This window comes from Anabrus simplex, chromosome 1 (genome assembly GCF_040414725.1).
Source record: "Anabrus simplex isolate iqAnaSimp1 chromosome 1, ASM4041472v1, whole genome shotgun sequence".
NCBI lineage: Eukaryota > Metazoa > Arthropoda > Insecta > Orthoptera > Tettigoniidae > Anabrus > Anabrus simplex.
Genome location: NC_090265.1, coordinates 428,197,946 through 428,225,644, shown reverse-complemented (window position 1 = coordinate 428,225,644; position 27,699 = coordinate 428,197,946).

The window sequence follows — 27,699 nt, the reverse complement described above, 5'->3', positions numbered from 1 at the left end:
CTGATATTCTGTTCAGTGAAATCGAGAATGCCATCAGTCGTTTGAAGAACAACAAAGCCCCAAGTATTAATGGTATTTCGGGAGAAATGCTGAAAATGATCGGAGAGGAGGGCATGAGTTCTTATGTTCTGTATGTAATATATTGTGGAAATCTGGTGAATGGCGCAAGCACTGGACAATATATGTACTAATCCTTTTTCACAAGGAAGGATCCGTAAGGGACTGCTCCAGTTATCGTACTATTGCATTAATATCTCATGCTAGCAAAATCCTACTCTACGTAATAAATCAATGCCTAAAACCATTCCTGCAACCTCAGATGAATTAGAAGACCAGTCATGGAAACTCTGTCAACGTACTTTCGTAACAACTGCTTCACCTTACGTAACAAATTAATAATAATAATAATAATAATAATAATAATAATAATATGTTATTTGATTTACGTCCCACTAACTACATTTACGGTTTTCGGAGACGCCGAGGTGCCAGAATTTTCTCCAGCATGAGTTATTTTACGTGCCAGTAAATCTACCGATACGAGGCTGACGTATTTGAACACCTTTAAATGCCACTGGACTGAGGTAGGATCGAACCTGCCAAGTTGGGATCGGAAGGCGCCTCAACCGTCTGAGCCACAGAGCCTGGCTAACAAATAATCGTGCTAGCTGGTTAATATAGGTTAATGTTCATGAATAATCGGCGTTGAGTCCCCTACTTTTTAACTTGATGATGGACAACGTAACAAAAGACATCCAGACGTCTGCACCAAGTGTCCCGCAGTTCAAATATCTTGGTTCTGTACTGATAACCAATGTGAGTGTTGATGAACACGTAATGCATGGATAACGAGTGCCTGGTTGAAGTGGAGATCCTTACTGGGTGAACTCTGGGATCCCAAAATTCCATTAAGAACCAAAGGCAAAGTTTACTAAACCACCTTTCGATCTGCTATGATGTATACAGCAGAATACTGGACCATCAAAAAGTTGTATGGAAAACGACTGGACGTAGATGAAATTGAAATGCTCAGATGGACAGGACGTGTCACCCGACTCGACAAGTTCCGGAATGAATGCTGCATAAGAGAGTCCTTTAAAGTCGCCACTATTACAGAGAAATATAGGGAGTGCCGCATGAGATGGTATGGGCATATAATGAGGAAGAGTGATTCCTACCCCGTCAAAGAAGGATTTAGCATATCAAATTCACGAAGGGGAAGAGGCAGTCCGACTGCGATGAGATAAACGAACATAGAAAAAGAAATCGGGATCGCCAAAATACCACCAGCGGCAACACAATACTGAGCAACGTAGCGCCGCAGTAGAGGAGTTGAGACCCCAAATGAAGTGGAAAAACGAAAAGATGAATAATTTAGTAGTGCATGAATATATTGTAAGTTTTTGTTTTGTGTTAGATTCCGCAGAGATAAATATGGAAAATTGGTGGAAGTCACGTTGCAGTATTCTAGTCATTGGCTGGTATAAGTTCGAGTGTCTCTTACAGATCGAGGTTTCGTCTTTGGTCAGAGAGATCGGCACCTCTTATGAGGATGTGGGCCACGGTGAATTCGGTATCACAAGAACACACTGCGTTCCCTAGAAAAGGATCGATGAAGAGGGCGTCGGCGTCTCTCACTCTTACTGCACATCTTTTCTATACTCTTTGAAGGAGTGCCGGTAGAACGTGTCTGGGAAGAGCCCTTGTTAGGAGGTAAGAGCGCGTAGATCGTCCGTAACCTGTCTTCAGCCTATTAAAAGCTATGGCCTCTCTCCGTAAAGGCCGGAAAAAGGACAACCGCACGGCAGTTGTCTTCTTATTTGCTCTCAGCTTGTTAGGTGTTGGGATAGCTACCCATTCCGATTACCAGGACACCAAGCTGGTTCGACGTAGATGAGAACGAATATCCTTATCAGGTACATTCATAGGCGTGGGTGGTAAAAATGCCGCTTCTTTAGCAGCCCTGCATGTTTTCATTCTAGCTGTACGGGCTTGTCTCCTGAGTCCATTGGCTTGCTGGACGTGGTGTGCTTAGTGGTACAGGTTCTAGGGAAGACATAGATCTCTGCTGTTATTTAGCTAGACCGATTTTAATTAGGTGTGGGGTTTGTATCTTCTTTTTTTACCGTTGGCTTTACGTCTCTCCGAAGCAGATAGGTCATACGGCGATTATGGGACAGGAAAGGGCTAGGAGCGGAAAGGAAGCGTCCATATCCTTAATTAAGGTACAGTCCCAGAATTTTACTGGTGTGAAAATGGGAAACCATGGAAACCACGGAAAACCATATTCAGGGCTGCTGACAATGGGACTCGAACCCACTATCTCCCGAATGTAAGCTGATAGGTATGTGAACCAAGCGGCGCGGCCACTTGTTCGATCTTTTTTAAATCTGTTTAGCCTATTAGACGTAAGATGGAATTTGTAATATTGTATTATGGATTTGCTAATGAATTTCAAATTTTCGAGTTTTAAATTTTTATCTTATAATATGTTAGTCTTTGTTAACTATAGAATATAGCACTTGCTTTCCTTATAGATGTGGTTATAGACTATATATGTATATTGAAAACGTTCTGCGCTGTCTTTTCTCCTTTATCCTTCTTGAACTTTAATTGGGCCTAGTTCCATTCTCAAGATTTTGCGACCTTCGAGCTCTAGATTTATTAGAGGGTCTTTGATTAGCCTATGTAATCACTCAAAGAAAGAATGAGTTCATAGTATTGTATGTTCTCGCATTTCATATTTTATAGTAATTTTAATTATAATCAAAATTGTTATCAAAATATAATTCACTTTCCATGTAGGTACCCAAAATAAACATTATATCTAAATATTGAATTATTTCTGAGAAAAATTTACCTGCGAGGAACTTACAAAATACTATGCGCTCATTCATTTTTGAGCAACTGTACAAACATTTTTAGGCGTATGGAACCTAAGGTCGTAATACTTAGCAGAAATGGCGACGTTTAAGTTTTAAAGATTAAATTATGCTCTTCTAAAGGTTCTTGCACATGCGATACGCATTTTATAAAATAGCACTTGTCGAAAAGATTAGCGCAAAACATGAACTAATAATAATAATAATAATAATAAAGAACTCGGAAAATTATAAAATAACAAAGGAAATAGTAAAATAACAAGGTCACTTAATAATATGAATAGGGAAAATAGGAAAATACCAATGTAGTGGCGATTTTACACCTAAGCTTAGAAACGTGACGGTTAACTTACAAATACGTAAAATCAAACCATATGCAAGGGAACAACTTATAGGTCTAATAAACGACTACTAATGAACGATTGTGGAACGTGTAGGGGCCCTATTGAGGACCATGAGAAGGTATGGCGTTATGGGGAAGAAAAAGTTTCACAATCAATCACCCTTGACTCAAATATTATTCAAATTAACAAATGAAAAATTACAAGCAACAAAATTAATAAATGACAGAGCAGCACATTTGACAAAGCGGATACAATTACGAATCAAAGGCAGAAATAAATGGCAGAGTAGTTGACAATTAATTTTAAAAATAAATGCAAGAAACGTTTATCAAGGATTCGCAGAGTGAATCGAGGCATACTTGAAAGAATCAAAATTAATACAATACGTTATTCAAGAGAGAAGGTTACATTTACCTGTAATAACAAAACATTGAGCCAAAAAAGGTTTGCCTCTGAAGACAACATGTAACGGATTAGCCTAACAGCAAAGTTCTACAGAAACTCGATTACCGGTACGGTGAATCTGATAATCTAGAGGAAACTCCGGCGCACAAATAAACTCTTACATTATTACGGAAGTTACTTTAAGTGGGAAAAGTCCGAAACACAAGAATACATTAAATTAACATAAGACTTTGCGCTTACCGTGAAGAACTGGAAACCCGACGCAGTTAGTCCCCGAGCACACCTGCTTGCGAGGACGGTCAGATGGCAAAGACGGGGACTAATTCCGTTACGCACGCGAAGCCGGCATAAGGCCGGAAATGGACAAATCACAATCAACCAATAGGACACCGAATTTCCCTAGATTCCCGTTTTTTGCCAATTGGAAAGATCGTTATTCTGACCAATTCAATTGCATGACCATATAAGGTCAGTTTAAGATAGTTAGCAATTTCACAAGTTCTCGAATATTTCTATTAAGACACAAGTTTCATCAGCATTAACCGCGCGTGCGGTATAGGATGCCTCAAAAATAAAGCACCTTTAAAAATTGCAATTCTTCACGTACAGAATGTAAAATGATAATACCACTTAGTTCTTCTTCACACAATAATTTTTAAAAAATTCAATACATTCTTCAAGTTACATTAAAACGTCCAGAATGTCGTTTCTTCACACTTCTTGCAATTAATTTAAGTGCGGTTAGGAGCGCGCACCCGGGTAATAGTAGGCTCGAATCCCACTGTCGGCAGCCCTGAAGGTGGTTTCCCGTGGTTTCCGATTTTCACACCAGGCAAATGCTGGGTCTGTACCTTAATTAAGGCCACGGCCGCTTCCTTCCCATTCCAAGGCCTTTCCTGTCCCATCGTCACTATATAAGACCTATCTGTGTCGGTGCGATGTAAAGCAAAATAGCAAACAAATTAATTTTAATGATACACATAACTAATACAATGCAACTGAATTAAATTTAAATACAAAGGGCACTTAACGCTCTTGCAATGTCAAAAATTTTCTAAAGTTCATATTCTTGAGGTTTCCCTAAATTGCATAAAATATTACAAACATATTCAAATTAATATTTTCTTCTAGTTACATAAAATAATTCCTGCAGAGTCCCAGAGTCCATATTTCTTCATTCTGCACAATACTGAAATATTACAAACAAACAAAAAATTAAATTCTACTGTACTTTCTTGAAACAAAAATGAAATTCTGCTGTCCTTTCTTGCTGACACACCGGTGACATATGATTTGGTGCGTTATTTATCCATGAGTATTTCTTCGTTTAGGCTGTGCGTGATTCTTCTCCTCCCCCGAGGCATATGAAATTACGTGTTTCTTTTTATTTGCCAATTGACCACTTAGCATCACGCTACAGTTGTACTTTCTCTTTGTATGAAGTCTCCTCTTCCTCCAGTACTCCCTTCATCTGGGCACTATGCTGTTTCTTCTGCTCATCCGTCCAGGCTCTTCCCATCTTTGCAGTTGTTTTGACTTGGAACCCTTCCAATTTTGAATCATGGTTCGAAATGTTTTCGTGTCTAACATCTGAAATTCCTGAATGTTGGATTTCTCTAGATTTTTACGAACTTACTTAATCCATGCTGTCGTTGTCTTCTTGTTCCACAGGTAATCGAATAACATTTTGGTTAGTCTGGTTTTGTCCATTCTGTACAAATATCCGAGAAATAATAATCTGCTCTTTTTTATGGTCTCTGAAATGTTTTCCACATTTTTGTAGACTTCATTGTTGTTCCGAAGTTTCCAGCCGGTTTCAGTCTGGAATGGGCCCAAGATTTTCCGTAGTGTTCTTCTTTCTTATAATTAATCGAGAGCCATTCCCTGGTATACAGGCGTTCCATTTTTACTACAGTGTTGTAATGCCTTCTTTTGGCATTCCATGAGATGCATTTCTTGTTGTAGATGTTTTTAGTTAGCCTATAAGCTCTCTCAATTTTTGAGATACGATCGTCTACAGCAGCTTTCTCCAGTACGATCTATTGTATATTATATTACTCTTTCTTTTGATATCCATCCTCCTTCAGTTAACTTTTCTTCCGACCCCGGCTGTATTCGGCTTTCGAGACCTAGGAAATGGGTACCGTATGTATTTTTCACGACTTAATGGCGTTCCATTATTTTGACGATTTGACGAAAGGCCTACTTTTATTCTTAGAAAGGTCAGACATCTTCCTAGTTCACCTTACTTTTGAGAGGATGGTTATTTTTGTTTTATTCGTCTAGAAAAATAATCACCACCACCAGTTGCTGAAAGTAATTCATCGTATAGATATTTACCTTCCTCTTCTTCCATCGCTCTTGGACGAGAGTGAGATTTCACGTATGAGAAAGCAGTGATGGCGAGAGTGTAAGAAGGAGCTTAGTGCAGATCCATAAAAGTGGAGCGCTGGGTGTGTTTGTGTGTGAGACGCAGGGTTACTGCAGGGTTCATTTTGACAGCGCAGCGTTAGTTTTACAAGTGGCACTCATCTCTCCGAAGGCTGCGTCTTTGCACAAAGTGGTTTCTCCGTTTGTGTTGCGCCATTCTGCAATTTTGAACTTTCTGTATTGATCGGTGCTTGGCAAACTGAAGAATTGTGGATGTGAAAAGGTGCAGTTTCAAAAATAAATGCTACGAGCGAATAGAGTTTAAATTTATTAAATAAAAAATATTGCTGTCAACAAACGTAATTTTCGGTGAGAGATGATCTTTCTTTACAGATAGGTCTTATGGCGACGAAGGGATAGGAGAGGGCTAGGAGTGGAAAGGAAGCTGTCCCAGCATTTGCTTAGTGTGAAAACGGGAAACCACGGAATACCATGTTCAGGACTGTCAACAGTGAGGTTCGAACCCACTGTCTCCCGAATGTGAGCTCAAAGCTGCGCGTCAGTTTTACGGACGAATGTCGTTCCTCACGTCATCCCTACGTGTGGAAGGATGTATACACTATTTCGTGTTGCAGTGTGGTGTATGGATGAGGAGAAGCGCATTAAGGTAACAAACGCCTAGCTCCGAATCTGAAGGATTAACCATGCGCATTTGAAATCTTTTGGGGATTTTAACCGCGTCTGATTAATTTCCCTTGTTCACAGAGTGATTATTTGTGTTCGGCTTAATGCACTCCTTCATTTCACACATCTCATTAACCAGCACAGAAACATGCAGTAGTGTACACCCCTCCATATACTATAGTCGTCTGACGAAAAGACTTGTGGGTGCAGGGTAAAAGGTGCGAGGGGTAAACATGGCTGCCGCGCATGCGCCCATCTCAAGTCTAAAGCTCCGACAAAAAACACCGGTTCCGCCCGCGGTGACTCTTGCGAAGTTTCAAAGCGGTAAAGCAATCGTGCTTTAGTTACACATTTAATTGCATATGCACAATGTAATAAGGTACCATATATGCAGGAGCTCACATTGTCTGTCACAACTAATTTTTGTAGCTAAGAGTGTAGTATTTGTTACAAGTGCCGTGCCTACAAGCTTCTCATCTGACGGAGATAGTAGGGTTGGCGTCAGGAAAGGCATCCAGACGTAAAACTGGGCTTAAACCACACATAGTGCTGGCCCAGTGTAACTGGGATAAGGCTAGAGCACCAAGCGGATATACAAAATATTATCCGCATTCGCTCCGCTCCTTCATCCGCATCCGCGAATATTGTACGTATTCAACTACAGTATATTACATCCGTTAAACGAATAGATCTGTTAACATAATACATTATGCCTGACACCTGACACCAGAACCCCTCAGTCACAGGTTTATGAGGGATTTCTCCTCGCGACAGCTACCGACTTATTGACCTTTGTTCCTTCCTTCCATTAATTGCGGGCAGGAGCTAGTTAGGCTTAAGTCATATATACGGCTTTATGGTTTTTGGATTCTTTTATATCCCTATTCTCTCATACCAATATCAAGGGTCGCCTAACCACAAGCAAAAACAAGAGTATACCTAAATGAAAATCAAGAAACTTCATTGTTTAGAAATTATCGGCAAAATTATCCGCACTGCCACACAGTTTGCATCCGCCAAGACACTAACTTTGCGGATATCCGCAGAGTTATCGGTACAGGGCTCTAGATAAGGCCTTGGAAGAGAACAAGAAGATATTGGTGTAATGAAATCAGCTTTACATCTTCTAGTATTTTAGACTTTCCTTTCTAGTTTGAAGCAGAACTTTCACGCCTCTTTATTGATGTTCTAGTTATAGTTTAGGGGCTGCCTGTTCGAGGCGGTAAAGGCGTGCTCGGTTCACCCCGAAGAATGTGGGTTCGATTCCCCGTCAGGAAGTCGAAACATTTAAGAACATGTTTTCTACTTCCGGAGGTGCATATGGTCCTGAGGTCCACTCAGCATACACCAAAAATGAGTACCAGGTTAATTTCTGGGCACAAAGGTGGCCGGGCGAAGAGCTAACCACTACCCCATCAAGTGCCGAGGTTACGGATTGTGGAAGCCTTTACCTTCCACCCCTCCAAGAGCCTTCATTGCCTGTATACAAATGACTGCTTTGCTTTGCTTAGTAATAGGTCTAAACAAGTTTTGTTGACCGGTTGTTTTGATTTGCACTTGTTTTAAAGAAACCATTATTTCAGTCTCTTCCATTCCCCAACGCCTGCTTTGAAATGTTATTCATATGATATGAATCTAAGCCCTAAACCATGTGTGGTAAACGTTGGACGTATTATTGAATATAAGGTGTCTCTTGGTAGTTAGTGCTGCTTTTAGGGGAGTAGTGACCCTCGTCTTGGAAGTTCCCTTCCCCTTACTTGATTCTCATCTCCCTGGTGGCGGAAGTTATTTGCTAAAAGCAACAGATATTCTCGAAGAAGACGAACAAAGGAACCATTTGAAGGATACAAACAGTAAACGATCCTTCCAGAAAAAGATATGGGGGTTAGTTTCTTCAGCAACACATTGTAATATTATAATTTGTAATGTAGGCTACTGTAGGAGCGCCAGAGATCTTTCAAGGCCTTTACCGGGCGAGTTGGCCGAGCGGTTAGGAGCGCGCAGCTGTGAGCTTGCATCCGGGAGATAGTCGGTCCGAACCGCACTGTCGGCAGTCCTGAAGATGGTTTTCCGTGGTTTTCCATTTTCACACCAGACAAATGCTGGGACTGTACCTTAATTAAGGCCACGGCCGCTTCCTTCCCATTCCTAGGCTTTTCCTATCATATCGTCGGCATAAGACCTATCTTTGTCGGTGCTACGTAAAACAAATAGCAATAGCCTATAAACTCGGTGAAAATGTTACTTAATTCTTCTTATTATTATTATTTATTACATCGCATGAAAGCACCCGCTACCCACGTGTTATACGATGCATTATCCAAACGTTTGGGGACTGCACACGCCTGGTAAATCACGAACACGTAGTTAAAGTAAAGCTCTCTGAAATCTATTTCAACATCCCTTCCTTCGAAAATAGGATTTCTTCCGCACGTGAACAATGAAACCGCACCGCGTACCAATATATTTTCTCTCGTTTGAAATGTTTGGGCTGCAACATAAGAAATATTGATTTTGAAGATCAACGTACAAATTAATATTAAACTGTGTTACCTTTTGGGAAAGACGCCTTTTGAGACTTCCACAATACTAACAAGAGTGTGCAGTGACTCAACGATGACAAGAGTTAGCTGCGTAGTACGTGCCATGTAGCTATCTGCTCACATTCGGGAAATGGTGATTTCGAACCGCACCATTGGCAGCCTTGAAGATTATATTCTGTGGTTTTGCATTTTCATACCAGGGAAATTCTAGGGCTGTGCCTTAAGAAAGGCTACGGCCTCTTCTTCCCAATCCTAGACATGTTCTTATCCCATTGTCACCGAAAACCAATCTGAATTACAGCGACGTTAAAACCGCTAGTGAAAGGAAAAGTGTTCGAGTGGGATCGATGTTCCAATAGGGCTGAGAACCATGAACATATCTATTCTGGATTCATTCTTGAGAACAAACCAGTGCGTGTTTGCCATGGCACCAGACTAGATCTGCAATACAAATTCCAAGTAGAAACACACTTCTTGGAGAGAGGCACGCAATATATGTAGGAGTACGTATTTTTAATATGGTATTCTGTTCGCAGAAATATCGAAGATGGGGAACGGACAAAAACTTAAAAAGAATGCCTGAAGACCTCGATTCTTTAAATAAACATAAGTCTCATAATAATTTTTCTCCTGCGACAACTTCCAAAACGCTACAGGCTGCAACAAGTACTATCAGTACTATTAGAATAACTTGACGTCCAAACAATGAATGCCGCTGTAATAAGTACATGCGTCATACAAAGTAAAACAACTAACGTCCCTCTGTATGCTGTCTAATCATGGCAATAAATATTTTTCATCATTATTATATAAAATGTGATTTTACTCACACTTGCTAAACATCAGGGACGTAGTTACGTAGGACATAGAGAAAATTTGAAAAAAAAAAAATGGAAATTTATCTAAATTTTTACATACAACTAGGTTATTTAATTTTTAAATAGTTTATAATTAAATAAAATTTATGCATTTAAAATTATTATTCTGTTTGTCCGGTAAATACTAGAATGGTGAACGGAAATCAATGACTCATGACTGAACGGGTGCCGTATTTTTACTTCCAGTTCGTAATAAACCCCCTTTTAGCCACTTGCGTGTTTGTAGTGTTGTACAGCAACCGCAGACGTACCGTACAATGCCCGCTGTATATTTTGGGTCATTGTCTTGTTGAGAGTAATACTTTTCGCTAGACCCAAGGCATCAACATTCTGCTGTGGGTTCTCATTGGAAATATTCATTTTTTTAATTTTTTTTGCTATTTTGCTTTACGTCGCACCGACACAGATAGGTCTTATGGCGACGATGGGATAGGAAAGGTCTAGGAATAGGGAGGAAATGGCCATGGCCTTAATTAAGGTACAGCATTTGCCTGGTGTGAAAATGGGAAACCACGGAAAACCATCTTCAGGGCTGCCGACAGTGGGATTCGAACCCATTATCTCGCGGATGCGAGCTCACAGCTGCACGCCCCTAACCGCACGGCCAACTCGCCCGGTGGGAAATATTCAAATACACAAATCCGCCCACATTACCTTTTTGAACGTAAGTTTTTCAACACCGGAGGCAGCCATACATCCCCATACCATGATTCCACTGCCTCCGTGATTCACTGTGGATTGAATGTTTTGAGGGTCTAGTTCTGTATTCGGTCTCCTCAAGACCAATAACTTACCATCGTTGTGAAATATTTCACACTAGCTGATGTACCCGTGCTTCGCTACAGAATTCTTCATTGTATACAGAATTCTAGTTAGGTAGTGTACACGTTGTGAGCAAGATTGTATTAAATTGCATAGCTCTCGTCGTTACCCTAGAAACGCGACGGGGAAGTCACCAAACGTCTTTTCTCATATGATGACTGGGTTAGGGAAAGTTCATTGTAATGATAGGCCCGCTGGCAACGATGGGATAGAAAAGGCCTAGGAGCGGCCGTGGCCTTAATTAAAGTACAGACCCAGCATTTGCGTGGTGTGAAAATGGGAAACGACGGAAAACCATCTTCAGGGCTGCGGACATTGGGATTCAAACCCACTATCTCCCGGATGCAAGCTCACAGCCGCACGGGCAACTCACCCGCAAAATTGTAATTCTAGACCAGGGTATACTACTACTACTACTACTACTACTACTACTACTACTGCTGCTGCTGCTGCTGCTGCTGCTGAGTGAGTCTCTGCCGTAAATGTACACACTGCTCATTCAAAATAGCGCGTCAGAGTAGGGGTCAAATAGGTGAAATACTATGATGAACCAGTGTGTTACGTACCAGCAGTATCAGGAAATTTATGAACCAGAGAAATGGCATGTTAAAGAAGAACGTTTTTCAACTCCCCGGCTATTTCCCGCCAATATTCAGTCAGGCTGTTATACTCGGTACGCAGCAGTAATCCCATCTATCGGAGTTGAGTGGCACCATAAGAGACAAAGAATATCACAACAAACAATGGTCTATATAATGTTATTGTTGATCAATGTTATGCGCTTTCGATATTGTAGACCTTCACATTTAGTTTTCTTCCGACTCTGAAGTACCATTCTTATCATAGTCGGCACGGTAAAACTGATAAAACATAAATGATCGGAAATTGTATTATCTATAACTTTTGTTATGTAGTACTTTTCGAGAGGACCAATAACAGGTATTTAAAAATTAATATTTTGGTGCCTTCCCCTAAACTACAATTTCGTCCAGGGTGAATAAAATTGTTTATATCTTAGACTGTAGTTTCTTATTCCCCGACTCTATATACCGATTTGCATTAAATTCTGTTTACCCATTTTCTCGTGGCTCGGCATTGATATGGACTTGGCAAGAAAAATACAAATTCATGAATATCTGTGTTATCATACCTGGTACGGTAAAAATGTATAAAACATAAAAGATCGGAAATTTAATTCTATATAACTTTAGTTATGTAGTATTTATCGATAGGACCACTAATAATAAAAATATTTGAGTATTACATTTCAACCTTCCCCTAAACTACCATTTCACTCGGCACGAATAAAATGATTTATAGCCTAGATTGTAGTGGTTCGTCCCCCGACGTTACATACCGATTTTTATGAAATTCTGTTCAGCCGTTTTCTCGTGATGCGTGTACAGACAAACAGACAGACAGACAGACAGACAGACAGACAGACAGACAGACAGACAGACAGACACAGAGACAGACAGACAGACAGACAGACAGACATTACGGAAAAGTAAAAAGTGCATTTCCTTGTTACTGTGGATATGACCGGTACAGCAATACCATTATTTTCAAATTCTGAGCAATGTACAGACAACTCTTATTTTATATATATAGAAGATGTATTTCCACCCGCAAATAATACCGTATCCCTTAAATCAATTGTCTTGCATACGTATTGTTGCGTGAATTCCAATCTCCATTTCTTGTTCTTTTTACTAACGAAGGGCTCTGTAGCCCGAATAGTTGAGAATTGCACGTATTGACCTTGGAGTTATGTCCTTTCTTAACTAGTCATGCATACGTGAAGACGGTGCCGCTGCCAATTTAGTGGATTTCTTGATCGTTCTTTGCAAAATTCTAGTCTGTCTTGGCATAGGCCTCTGTGGACGACCTTTTCTTTCATCGTTGAATACTGTCCTTATGTCGCTTAATGTTGGGTTGTACAGTCGCTCGACTTCTTTCGATTATACTAGAAATTTCAGATTATTATTTGTGTTGAAGATATTGGGAGACAGTATTGTTCCTTTCCTCCTCAATCGTCCCCTTCGCTTTGCGGGTCATTCTGTTATTCCAAAGCACGCACGTCTTGTCAAATAATACTACTTCATGGTACAGCACACGACTACACAAGTGTTCGTCGCACTACGAGGCTGGATCGGATCTTGGTTTGGTTCAGCGTTGCCAACCTCTGAGATGGTCAGGATCGTACAATAACCCTAGAAAGATCGTACTTTTCAGGAGAAGATCGTATTTGCTTTTAAAAGGCTCTTTGCAGGCGCAATAGCTCACTTACGCAGCAGCTTGCTTCTGAGGAAGCTGACTGACTCGATTTTTGGTTAATAATATGAAATTTCCGAATAGTCGAGTACCTGTGGTTCGGGCCGCACGTAAAACTGTACGTTCCGCGGATTACTTATAACTCCATAGCTGGGTGACCCACTGCCGCAACTCCACATTTAAACAGGTTAGAATGGAAAATAAATATTAGTCATAGTGCTAATATGTGAGACTAGCAAATTTACTCGTGCTTCGCTGCAGTATTCTACATTGTATACGAATATCGAAGTAAATGACTGTACATGCAGTGAATAAGAATTTTTAAATTGCATGTCTCTTAGCGTTATCTAGAAACAGCAGGGGGAAGTTCCCATACATTCTTTCCAATGTAAAGTGTGAGTTGCGGAGTTGTGATGATAACGGGAGGCTGACCTGCCTATTGTCATTCACAATCGAGTAGGGATTTTTTCATTATAATGGCAGGTCCCATTACCTACTGCGCGGTCATACTCTATTTGGGGAGTTTTCGTTACAATGGCAGGCCCAATTCCTACTTCCAGACAGATTGCAATTGACGATGTTTTATTATAGTTGCAGGCAGCTCCCCTACTGCCAGTCAAAATTGAGTTCTGCTGTTATCATTATAATGGCAGGTCCTTTCCTTTCCATTACAATAGCAGGCCACTATGCCGAAAATGCCAGTCGCATTTTAGATAAGTAAATTTGTTTATAATGGCGAGCACACCTGCCTGCTCTCAAACAGAATCGGTTAGAGGAGTTTTGAATAAAATTGCATGCTCCCTTGACTTCTGTCAGTCAAATCGAAAAGGGAATTATTAATTACAAAGGTAGATCCTCCTTACTAATGCCAGTTACACAGGAGTTGGAGAAGAATCCCATTCCTACTGCCAGTCAAAGTCGATGTGGAGAATAATGATTACAATAGTAGACGTCCTCCAGCTGAGAGTCTCTATTGTTTTGTAAAATATTAATTATAATGTCAGACACACACTTTCTACATCACTACAAGTTGACTTCAATTAATAAGTATATATATGTATCGATATACGAAGAATATGCATGTTTACAATATTGCAAAGCTTCATTTACAGATTAACTGCTGCTAAACGATACGTCATATCAACAAACGGATTGTACTATAAGACGTCTCATTTAGCGATCTAAATGGCTGTTCTTATGATATTTTCTCCTATGGCATCTATTTATGGGTAAAATTGAGTTAAACACGTTGAATAGGGTAAATTTGGATAAGATTTTGTCACAGTATATTACTTTTGGACACTTATGTGACAGCTGCAAACATAGAATTCGGCTCACATAAGAATACTGGATGGACCAATGTTTGTGTAGAATTCTATGATTCTCTCCTTCTTTTAAGTTACCCAAACTATAAATTATACGTGTAGAAAGTGCAAAATGTACGAACAATCGAGAAATAGAGACAAATCTAACGTATAAGGAAAAGAGATAGTTATAGGACCAAAGATCATTCCAAATTGAACCGAGATTGTGCCATCCGTTTTGTGATACGACTTACCGTTTAGCCAAAATGTACCTCGAAACGAAGGTCTGCACCGACATTGAAATTGCCTCAATATTTCGATATATTTCGCGGGTAAAATGTGAAATATTTAATCTTGGAAAGTTTCCGTCTGTTACAGGTTAAGACCATTTCGCCAAATTTCAATATTCTAGCTCGTCTGGCAGATTGTGCCGGAATCTTGCTTTGGGTGTAGGAGGTAAAAATGAAGACCTTCAGGACACTAAAGCTAACAAACATGCAGATGGTCATTATTACACCTGAAACGGATAACTATACGAAAATTTCGCCAAAATAGTCAGTGTACAGGCACACGGTCATTACGATTTTATTTGTATAGATGAGTAACCTGCTCCACTTCGCCTTCAAAACCGACCGTTCATGACATCTCCCTTATTAATACCCTTATCGAAAAAATGAACATGCGAATTTTTTTAGAAATAGACATCGAATTTGGTCGATTTCAAGGCAGGTTGGTTTTGTATATATTGTGGGAGAGTAAAATTACTGTTTCGGTTCTCTATAAACCCCCAGTCTCTTCCGGGAATTTGACATGGTATGGACCTATAAACCTACCCTTGGACAGATGGATGCTAAATATGAAGTTTGGTTGAAATATCTCCAGTAGTTTCAAGTTATAACAAATAGACTTTACACGCTCCCGCCCTTCAGTAAAGTCCAGTGGGACTTGTACCGAAAAATGGTCCGTTAATGATATATCCCTTATTAATCCTCGTATCAAAATGGTGTGCACGAGAAAAGAGATTCAGAAATTGATTTCCATTAAAGCAGGTTGATTTCCATTAAGGCAGGTATTTTTCCATTAAGTTTGGCTGTGTGTATTTTGTGGGATTACAAAATCACGGCTTCGGTTTCATATAAACTCCTAGTCAATTCAGGGATTTAGAAAAAACATTGGCCCTAAAGCCTACCCAGGGATAGGTGGATTCCAAATATGAAGTTTGGCAGAAATATATCCAGTAGTTTTCAAGTTATAAGAACTAAAACAAGCAGACAAACAAGCGGATAAACAGACACCAAAGCTAAAAGTATGCAGATGATAATTATTACACCTGAAACGGATATTTTCGCCAAAATAGTCAATGTACAGACACACGGTCGTTACGATTTTATTTATATGGATACAGTAGGCTATCAAGGATGCGAAAATAACTTTATTTATTTAGATTACTCAAGAATTGGGTAATTTATAAAGAAGTAGGCAACATGAGATATGAAGTCACTGAAGTGACTTACATCATAGCTGGAAGTCGTTATCATGATCTTCTTCTTCTTCTTCTTTTTCTTCTTCTATGGAACGTCTAGGCACATCCACAGCAGAAGTTTCTGAACTACTGTTACTTGAGCTTGGTGGTTGATTATACAACTCTGCTTTAGTAATCCTTCTGAGCATGTTCTCCGACGCTTTGAAATTTTTACACGTGCCACTGACTGGCTAGCAAGCATCCATTCACCGTAAGCAATTAGCCTACCGTATTCCTGTTTTTGACATTAATGAGATTAATTTTGCTTAATATTCTTTCACAATCAGCTTTCGAGTGACAAAACTGAGAGTGCAAATTCTGGAAGTGCGGGAAGTTCACATTCATCAAAGGTGTTTTTTTACCTCCTGCCACTTAGCCCAAAATTAATCTACATCAGAGAAGGATTTAATATCATCATTGACGTTGACAAAGGTTTATTCTTTCAGACATTGTCAATCTGCTGAAGGTGAATCCACTGATTATAGTATAGGCGTGAGACCGTGAAATAACTCAGAAAGTGAAGAGCCCATTCTTAGCAAATTCCCTTTGGGAATCTCTCCCTCTCTTTCCAGCTTGTCATCTATGATAGAACAATTATAACTTGCACGAATAAAAGAAGGAACAAAAATATACGCGTTTTAAGGGAAAACAATACAAAATTTACGATCGCCTACGTCATAGGATCATACGATAGGCGTATGATCCGCGGGTTGGATCGTACGATAGTACACAGCATCGAATTATCGTACATGTGTGATTCAGATCGTACGGTTGGCAACGCTGGTTTGGATTCAACCTGTGTGGAGTATAGGGTGACGTAGCGGGACGTCGCTCATTTTAAGGTATTTTGTAAATGTCTCGCGAGGGATGTCATTTGTCCAGCAATTGTCTCGTTTTCTATCTGAAAGAATTTTCGTGTTATTGTCATCGGTACGAATTTTCACAATACGCAACTGTCCTGCCATCTGGTTTCAACTAAACAAAACGTAACCGTTGCCAACAGTGTGAGCTTTGAAAGTGGAAAGAAGCAGGTTTTAGCACTTTTGTAGAAGCTACTGGCAAAAATGAGTGCAATTGGACTAGACAAAGGAGTGACTGAATGGGTGGCTGTATTTCTAGAAAATAGATCTCGCAGAATTAGCGTAGGCGAAGCTTTATCTGACCCTGTAATAATTAAGAGGGGAATTCCTCAAGGTAGTATTATTGGACACTTACGTTTTCTTATAAAAATTATATGAGTAAAAAGGTGAAATCAGAGTTAAGGCTCTTTGTAGATTATGTTATTCTGTATAGAGTAATAAATAAGTTACAATATTGTGAGCAACTGCAAAATGACCTGGATAGTGTTGTGGGATGGACAGCAGGCAATGGTATACTGATAAGCGGGATTAAAAGTCAGGTTGTGAGTTTAACAAATAGGGAAAGTTCTCTCATTTTTAATTACTGCGTTAGGGTGAATGTTCCTTATGGGCATCATTGTAAGTACCAAAGTGTTAACATAAGGAAAGATCTCCATTGGGGTAATCACATAAATGGGATTTAAAATGAAGGGTACAGATCTATTCACATGGTCATGAGAGCGTTTAATTGTTGTTCTAAGAATGTAAAGTAGAGGGCATATAAGTCCCTGGTAAGACTCCAACTAAGGTATGGTTCCAGTGTATGGGACCCTCACCAGGATTACTTGATTCAAGAACTGGAAAAAATCGAAAGAAAAGCAGCTCGATTTGTTCTGGGTGATTTCCGACAAAAGAGTACCGTTACAAAAATGTTACAAAGTTTGGGCTGAGAAGACTTGGGAGAAAGGAGACGAGCTGCTCGACTAAGTGGTATGTTCCGAGCTGTCAGTGGAGAGATACCGTGGAATGACGAATAAGTTTGAGTGGTGTGTTTAAAAGTACTAAAGATCACAATATGAAGGTAAAGTTGGAATTCAAGAGGACAAAATGGGGTAAAGAGAATGTAATTTTTCCTCTATTTCCACTTTTTTAACATTTACACTATAACATGTTTATAGGAAGCGGAGTTAGGAATTGGAATAACTTACCAAAGGAGATGTTGAATAAATTTCCAATTTCTTTGCAATCATTTAAGAAAAGGCTAGGAAAACAACAGGTAGGGAATCTGTCACCTTGGCGACTGCCGTAAATGCAGATCAGTAGTGACTGACATTGTGACTTACCTACTGAGTGACAAAGAAATTTTGGCTTGTGCAAGAATGACTGATAAAAACATTTCAAGCAAGGTAAATGATGATGTTGAGATTTCCAGTATTTCTACACTTAGTGGTTATAACTAGAGGTTGAAATTTGGAGCAAGTGCTGATACTTGTTTGCTTGTTGTTTATATTGGTATAACTTCTAGGGAAGTGGCCCAACAAATGCAGTTAGAAAGTATTTCATGTAACTGATAAAACTAAAAAATGCCAAGAGAATGTAATTTTTCCTCTATTTCCATTTTTTTAACATTTACACTATAACATGTTCAATATTTATTATGTCAGAATTTGTTTACTTTTATGTTTTCATTTAGATGAAGGATCTTAAAACCACAGACTGAAAAAGAAATTGTACAATAACGATGAGTGAAATGTATTTTTCTATGTTATTACTTCATTAAGAGTGCTCTTGGTCATAAAATAAAGTAAAGAGGGAATCTGACAACACATTGCTTTGAAAACGTAATATGTTTGTCTTTATAGGAGCTAAAAATGTAGTTGTCCCCCAAAATTGCGGAATGCACTCCTGTTTTTACTGTCTTGTCCCTCATTCTTTCCTTCAACAGTTGGCTGTTCTAGTGGTGTATCATTACTTTGTTCATGGTTGAAAATCGTACAAATTATAACATCCTTTATTTGCAGACAACATATCCGTGGTGAATGAAAAGCTGTATAACCAATGAGTTATAGTACGCTACAGCATGGTACCTATCAACTTAAAAACACGCATTTTGTTTTGCAACGCATATTGTATGACACTTTTTCTTTGAATTTATTAACTTAATGTGGCTGCTCAGCATTGTCCTCAAACCTAATTGCTGGATCATTTATAACAGCACATCAAGAGTACATCAAGGGAGGTCGAATAGGAAAGGCGAGAGCGAGCTGCTTAGCACAAGTGAGTGGAAACGACGCCAATATCAACAGTCACCACTCTACTCTACAACGATACTCTTCAAGTAGTGAATGTTCTGAGTGCAGGACTGTTGGTTAACATTTTGTCAAAGACTGTACCTATCTGAGACCACAACATAGAACCAGACAGCTACTAATGGATTACTTCAGCTGCTGTATGCACAGGAAGAGGAGATGAACGGCCCAAAGTGTACCTTAATGTGCTATCTTTGCACTGGATTACATTCCTTGTCTGAAAAGGAGGAAGGATCTCCGTAAAGGCAGTTTTCTTCTCTGTGCTCTTCGTATTGTAAACAAATATGACAATTACAGAAGAAGTGAGTTTCCATCGACAAGAAACCATACATAGAGGAAATTTCAAGGAAATACTTCGAAAACATACCCAGATAAAATGTGAGGGATAAGTAAGGAATAAAGAATAATTCATAAGAAATTCTTTAGACATTACATTCACAAACCTTTTTTGAGATGCATAATGACTGTAATTTCTTTTAAGCTAATAGCCATTAGCAATATTTACAGCTGTGTGTGAAACTGATCCCTGCGTAACGTAGCTGGTCACCAAGTATGCTCAGTTTTGTTGGTGGTGTGGTGGTGATTCTTATTTTGGGAGGAAGTACAGCTAGGTAATCATCCTTCAGTTTTGTCGGATAGTATACCGGTGAAGTCGCTTGACATTAAGACTGCGTAAATGCGACAGAACTAGATTTACTGAAAATAGAAAGTTTCAGCCTGCTTGGTGACAATGACCGGAAGCCATTCCTGACATCAACCTCTTCAGAGGATTTAATGAGATGAAATGAATGACGTGATATGAGACAGTAGGAAGGGAGAGGGTGAAAGTGGCACATAGCCTACTCCTATCGAATAGCACCAACGGGTCTGATCAAGGCTTAATTTCTCCATCTGGCGGACGTATCATCACCAACTTCATGTGAACACTGCGGAGATGTTTCGAATTGAAACCAGGCTTTTAGTACGCAACTTGCTAATGGTGAAAACGTTTTCTACCAACGGAACTCGAACTGGCTAACCACGATGTCAAACCATATAGACGTGTCCATCTATGCAACTCTAATGGGGTCTGGGAGTATCTGTGGATGTTCTGGACGATCCAAAAACCGTTTTCAACCTTTCGTGTGCATGCTCACTGCAGTTCATGTCCGGTGAATTAGACGGCCAATTCATATGGATGATCTCTGCCTCTCTCATGAAGTTTCTCACCCGCCATGGCGAGCATTGTTGTCGACGAAAATGAATTCGGCACCATATTCGTCTTTGAAGGATTGTACAAATCGTCGAATAATTTTAATGATAATGGTCACTAGTCGGTACTATTACTACTACTACTACTACTACTACTACTCTCTAAGTTCAGTAGGAAAATTGACGCTTGTGAGATGTGGTATAGAGGGAGAATGACGAAAATATGCTGGATAGAGAGAGTGAAAAGTAAAGACTATTCGGCCAGGTAGATGAAAAGTGGGCATTCTAAAAAAGCTGTAAAAAGAAATGATTGGCGAACTACTGCGAAATTCACGCTAATTGGAGGAAGGGTCGAAGGGCGTAAAATGAGGGAAGACTATGACGAAGATTCATGTACGAAAGCAAGGTCGGCATAAGACACAAAGATGTTCTGTAAAGAGACTGGCTTCTTTAGAGAAGAGTTTGAAGGTCAACGAACGGATTGAGGAGATGGATAATAATAATAATAATAATAATAATAATAATAATAATAATAATAATAATAATAATAATAATAATAATAATCTGGGGTGGGGGCCCTCAACCCCGACACGGCGCGTCCCATTGGCTGATAGGGAAAGTTCCTGTAGATATGCAGGACAGGTGCGAATAAGGCATAGCCAAATAAGCACCCGCGGATCAACTGAGGGAACAAGGAAAATGGTCAACGGCCTCGACGGCATAAGAGGATTCATCCCGATGGCGGAGAGGGCGGAAGAACTGACTGAAATCCACTTCGCGTCTGACTTTCATCAAGCGGCAAAGTGGTCAGCGTCTGTTCACCAGAGGTGCGGCTGGAAATGTATGTTCTGGAACTATCCACTCCAGTCCTATGAAACTGGACTACGGTCCAATACTTGGATAATCAAGTACCATGAGGCGTGGCAGAAAACAAATTTGTACCCCAGGTGGTAACCAATCCACTGCTGACATTAGCAGCACAACCAGACTATCGGATTCTGGGGAGTCTGGCTGGACACGCAAACAGAGGGAGTCGGAGACCTCTGGCCAACTTCGCCCAAACAGCAAAACATTTTTCGGAACACTGAACATAAATTCTCTCTTGCGGGCAGGGAAGTTGTACGAACTAGAGCAAACCCTAAATGATCAAAAAACAGAAATACTGGCACTCCAAGAAACGAGGCTGACTGACGAACACGCAATGGATTTCGGGAACTACAGACTCTTCAAAAGTAAAACAGACAAACGGATTCTCAAAAACACACCCCATTTAGGAGTTGCATTTGCAGTCAAGAAGAGCATACTTAACTCAGTAATAGGTGTGAAATGTGTAAACAATAGGCTAATGACAATCACCCTAAAGTGTGCAAACAAATCATACACACTGATCAATGCACATATGCCAGTCAATGAAGACAATAAAACAGATCGCGAGAAGGTAGACAAATCCTGGGAAATACTAGAAGAAACAGCATCAAAAATTTCTCAAAACCACGTCAAAATTCTGTTAGGAGATTTCAACGCTCAGCTAGGCAAGGAAAGGAAATACAGGAAAACAGTTGGAAAATTCCCAGCACATAAATGGACGAACCAAAATGGACGGAGATTAGTCGAATTCTGCAGGGCATTCAACCTTAAAGTCATGTCGACTCAATTCAGGAAGAAACCTTCTAAACAAATGACATGGAGATCACCCAACTCCCTCTTGGGCGAGTTTCAAATTGACCACGTGGCAATTTCGTACCCAAACCACAGAGAAATTATGAATGTCCAAGTAAGGAAGGGTGCAAACATAGACTCAGACCACTATCTGACAAGAGTCAAACTACAGTTGATACCCCAAAGGTTCAGAAGAAGGAAGCAAATAATTCCGAAATTTGATACCAGTCGGATCCAGCCATCTCTCACCGAAGAATTAGAGAAAAAGCAGTCCAACAATTGGCAGCAACTCAAGACCAAACTAATTGAAACAGCACAAACACTGATTCCTCTGCAGAAAAGAAAAAAACACCCTTGGTGGAATGCAGACTGTGAACAAGCCATCCAATCCCGGCAGAATGCATACAATAAGTGGAACAGCAAAAAGACCGATAAGAATCACAAAATGTTTTTGGCAGTCAGGAAAGAGGCAGCGAAATTAATCCGACAGACCAAAAGGAAATTCGAGAAAGATCAACTACTGGAAATTGAAAAGGACTTCGAAAAAAAACCACACACGAAATTTCTACAAGAACTTCAAAACAAAGCTAACAGGGTATCAGCCACAAAAATTTTGCTTTAAGAAAGTAAATGGGCAATTTGCACTGAACAATCAAGAAAACTGCACCGAACTTGCAAGGTATTTTGAAGAACTGCTTAACTGCCCAGAGCCAACACAAAGATTTCCACCGCAGGAACCTGACTTCACAAACCCAAATTCAGTACCACCGGATGAAGAAGAAATTACCAGACAGATAAAACGACTTAAAATGAATAAAGCTGCAGGTGAGGATGGGATCATAGCAGAAATTCTCAAATCAGCAGGCCCAAATACTATAAAAGAATTCACCGGTATCATCCAAGAGATTTGGGAAACAGAACAAATTTCAGAAGATTGGAAAAGTGCACTAATTCATCCTTTACATAAGAAAGGAGACAGAACAGATGTAAATAACTACAGAGGAATCTCATTGGTATCTGTTGCCTACAAAATTTTATCTCAGTGCCTTCTCGATAGAGCCCAACAGCAACTAGAACCAAAAATTGGAGAATATCAAGCAGGTTTCAGACCAGGCCGTTCATGTCCAGAGCAAATTTTGAACCTAAAGTTAATCCTAAGGCATCAGAGAATTTGTAGCAAAAATGTAGTTTGTACTTTTGTTGATTTCAAAAAGGCCTATGATTCAGTTGATCGTCAATCACTGTTTCAGATATTAAAAGAACAGGGTCTAGACCGGAAAACACTCGCAATTGTAAAAGAGACATTGACAGACACAAAATCTAAGGTTAAATTCATGGGGGAAATCTCAGACCCTTTTCCGATCAAAACAGGAGTTAGACAGGGAGATGGGCTCTCTCCACTACTCTTCAACTGCGTCCTTGAAAAGGTAATACAGGAATGGCGCAAACAGAAGTCTGCCCTCAAGATTGACCAACCAATCACTCTTGGTAGGGGCAAATTAGCAGTAGACTGCCTGGCATTTGCGGACGATCTGGCAATCTTAACTCGTGACGTTTCAACAGCCATAAACCAGATCGAACTCCTGAAAGAAACAGCGGAAAAAGTCGGCCTCCAAATATCGCTTGAAAAAACTGAATACATGACCTGCAGCAAAGAAGCCCCTAAATTCATGGAGACAAAATATGGCAAAATAAAACGGGTCCAGCAATTCAAATATCTCGGTGAAATAATTCAGGAGAATGGAATGGAAACAAAAGCCAATGAAGTTAGATGCCAAAAAATGGAAACTGCGTATAGACTCACCCAAAATATCTATAACAAAAAGTGTCGCTCCAAGCATGCTAAACTAAGACACTATAATACAGTTATAAAACCAGAATGCCTCTATGGATCAGAGACACTAATTTTGAACAGGAAAACTGATCTAGAAAATATTCAGAAAAAAGAACGCAAGATCATTAGAAAAATTTTAGGCCCAAAACTCGTAGATGAACAGTACCGCCTTAGAGGGAAACAGGAAATCAAACAATTTTCTAACATTCACAGCGACATCAGAAAACGCAGATTAAGATTCTTTGGACATATAAAAAGGATGAACCCAGATAGACTTACCAAGCAAATAGTTGAATTTTATGAAAACCGAAGTAAAGCTAAAACGGACACAATAAAATGGATTGGCGAAATTAAAACAGATCTCAAACTGGCAGGAATTACACCTGAAGACATCCAAAGCCGGGTTATCTTCAGAACCAAAGTTCATAAGTGGCAAGTTGACCAAGAGGAAAAACCAAAGAAGAAGACCGGAACAACATGGTCTCAAGAGAGAAAAGAAGCACACAGCAAACGAATGAAGGAAGTGTGGGCACAAAGAAAGGCAAATGCCTGTCTCTAAGTACTTTGCGTATTCCTAATGGGCTCATTCGCAATATATATAAATAATAATAATAATAATAATAATTTAATAATAATTTAATCCACTTATATTTACTCAAATTTTGATTACATTTGGTAATTAAGGTAATGAGGGCGATAACTGTTGCTGTATGTTGATGAGTTTGTAGTTTTTTAATTACGTTTTAAGTTTGTATGAACTGTGGTTCATTAGAATACTCGAACCGGCAAGGATGGTTACCAATATTGATATAGGAAAATGCAGGGTAATCGCAGGTGAACTAAAATATTAGTCTGCGGAAAGTCGTCGTTGTCTCCGTATTCCAAACGTCTTTACAGAAGCGTGGTGGCTATACGTTGGCAAGTAATACATGCTGTACTGCTCCTCACTATCAACTGCGATGTCAGTCAATCGGGTTGCTTGCTCCAAGTTGTTGTTGACTAGGGTTTCTACGAGGTCAGTCCAACGGGTTAGCGGCCTGCCACGTCGTCTCTTCGCGTTGGACTTCCCCTGGGCCACCACCAGCTTCTTCATGTGAGGTTTGCGAGCGATTTGCCCAAATAATGTAAGGATTCTCTTGTGTATTAAGGTTGGCAATCACTGTTGCATTCGGATTTGCTCGAGAACGGATGGGTTTGCTCTGTGTGCTGTCCTCAGTATGGGAAGCAAAGATTGATTTTTGGCGCATTTGATGTTGAAGTGTCCGGTCATATTTTGTTCAGCAGCACCAACGTGGCCTGTGGCTCACAGTTACCTCCACTCCTCACGATACTTCCTAGTTATAAGATGTGGTTTACCACCTCGTATCTGTCAAACTTGGTAACATTTTGCCGGTTCAGGTTTTCGCAGAACACAATCATAAGCTTAGTTTTACTGGCGTTAATCAGTACTTACTACCTCCAGCTTGCACATCAGTTCTGTTTTCCAGGGTATAATTATTGAGTCCATTGGGAACAGTTCGTCCACACTGACTTGATCACATATTACAAACTTCTGTCAAGTGTGTAATTCACTCAGGAGTTATGTATGTAGTTCCTTGTTAAGGGGACCCGGTAAGGTGAAATTCGGCAAAAAATTGAATGTTTACTTTTTCATTCCATACAAATCTAGAGACTTTCTTCTTTCATTAGAGCTATCATTCATGGTCATATATTAATTATAAGTGCTCTGTATTGCGTTTCCAAGACAACACTGCATGGGCGCGGTAACTTTATCTGCCGGGAGATCTCGTTGTTTACAACGACAGTACACGTTTCCTTGGCTCCCTCCTCATATCCCCCCCCCCCGTGGTGGTATATGTGTGTAGATGTAACATAATGGGTATTTGTGACATTTGCTAGCCTATTCATAAGACCAGTGTTTAGAGATCTAGCAGAGCCACAACTTCTTGAAAAGTGACTTCATGGACGAACCCAGAACCCCAACGAGAATGTTAATAATTTGATTTGGACCCAAATTGCCAAGAAAGTTTTTGTAGAGGTCAATACCTTGCATTTTGGAGTGTACGATGCTGTGGCTACATATCATGAAGGTAACATCATAAAGTGTAAAACCTTAGAAAAATTGGGAATCTCTTCAGGGTATCACATGATAACAAGTATGAAGAAAATCGATTGTGAACGGAAAAGGAAGGCTGAAGGTGCAGAAAAGTACTGTAAAAACTGTCAAGACAAACTGTACCGGGCGGTACACCTCCACGTCGCGAATTCAACCTCTCTACAGGAGAAAGCCTGAACTTTAACAAACTGCATTAACTCAACGGTTTCTCTGAAGATGTCACTACTGTAAATTTGGTAATCTTGAAGTGTTCTGAACTGTGTCTATTTTGATTTGTGTTTGTTTGCTCCGTATCAAGAAGTTTGAACATTCTCTAACAGATGTCGCTACCCAAACCTATGGTAACACACTCTGGTGCAATGGAATGAACTTTCTTGAAGAAATATTGTATTCCTAAGTTTTATTTTTACTAAATTTTGTTCTGTGGTTTGTGGGTTGGCAATATAAATCCTTTCCCTCCGCCAGTTTTGAAATTAGCCAATCATAAATTTCTGTAATTAATTTCCCTCCAATAAGGTGTTTCTTCTTCGTCTTGTGTATTAGTTTTTGCTGGTAGCCAATAAAAGTTTGTGGGCGGGTTGTTGTCATTCATGAAAGGTCTCGAATGTTCCACGGGGGTATATAAACTGCTGATTTTCTTGTCTCGGTGCCACTTCAGTAACATCTTTCTCAGTGTGTGAATATATAGCACGAGGCGGGGAGCGCCTCTTTCTTCAAGCAGCAGCTCATCTACAAGGTAATGGCCTGTTAACATCTTCATTTCTTGCTAGCTCAGCAGTCTACTCTCGGGGAGGATTCGAAACCTTTAATATGTAACCAGTTCCTTTAAAATGTAAATTAACTTTCTGTGTATGTAAAAAAAATTCACATCTCTTTTACTGTAAAGCGGGGATAGAGAGTGCTTCACCCTCTCGAACTCCCCTTCATTTTGAAATTGAGGTGACTACGTTTTCATAACCGTTTCTTCTCTTCCTTATGCATTAAAGTTTTCTCATACGTGTCACCTCCCTAGCTTGGGATTAGCCCCTGTATATCGGCCTAGAGCCACTTAGGTTTTAAAAAGTGTATTAGGAGTGCAAACTACGCCTCCAGTCAATTTGGTATTTTGGTCCATGTAATTAACCTGTTTCTTTCCTGAGTAGGCCCAGTAGGTTGGGTACATGATACCCCTGTGTAAATTTGTAAGTTGTGCCTGCAGGCAAGCGATTGTAAAAGTCGAGGATGCCTTAAATAGGCGTGAGTAACTGGGAGCCGGTTCGCTCGTTTCAAATTAGGTTTTGAGTGCCTCTTGAAGGCCGGAATGTATTTGGTGAGAGCAAGTGCTCTTTGATTTCAGGGGAATTCTGCCCCAGGTGGTCTGGTTGAATATTGGTAAAGTGGAGCTTGGAGCTTATTAATTATTCACCCGGGGCTTGAACCCCAGCAATGTAATTTATTAACTTGTTTTCCTGCTACTTGGTACCTGTTTCTCTGTTGTTGTTATTTGTTGATTTTGAAAAGAAAATATAACCTTTGTTCAAGTTTTAAATTAACTTTAATTTTGTAGTTGAGACCTATTCCCGCCCGCACCTTCTTTCACCTCTAACTAGCACGGATAACTCCGTAACACAAACTAAGAGAGCTGTGAGAAGAAGACGAGAGGATGAGATGCAAGACAACCCAGATGATCCATCATATGGGGCAGGATTACATTGAAAAACTTTGAAGGCTTGTTTCTGCAAGT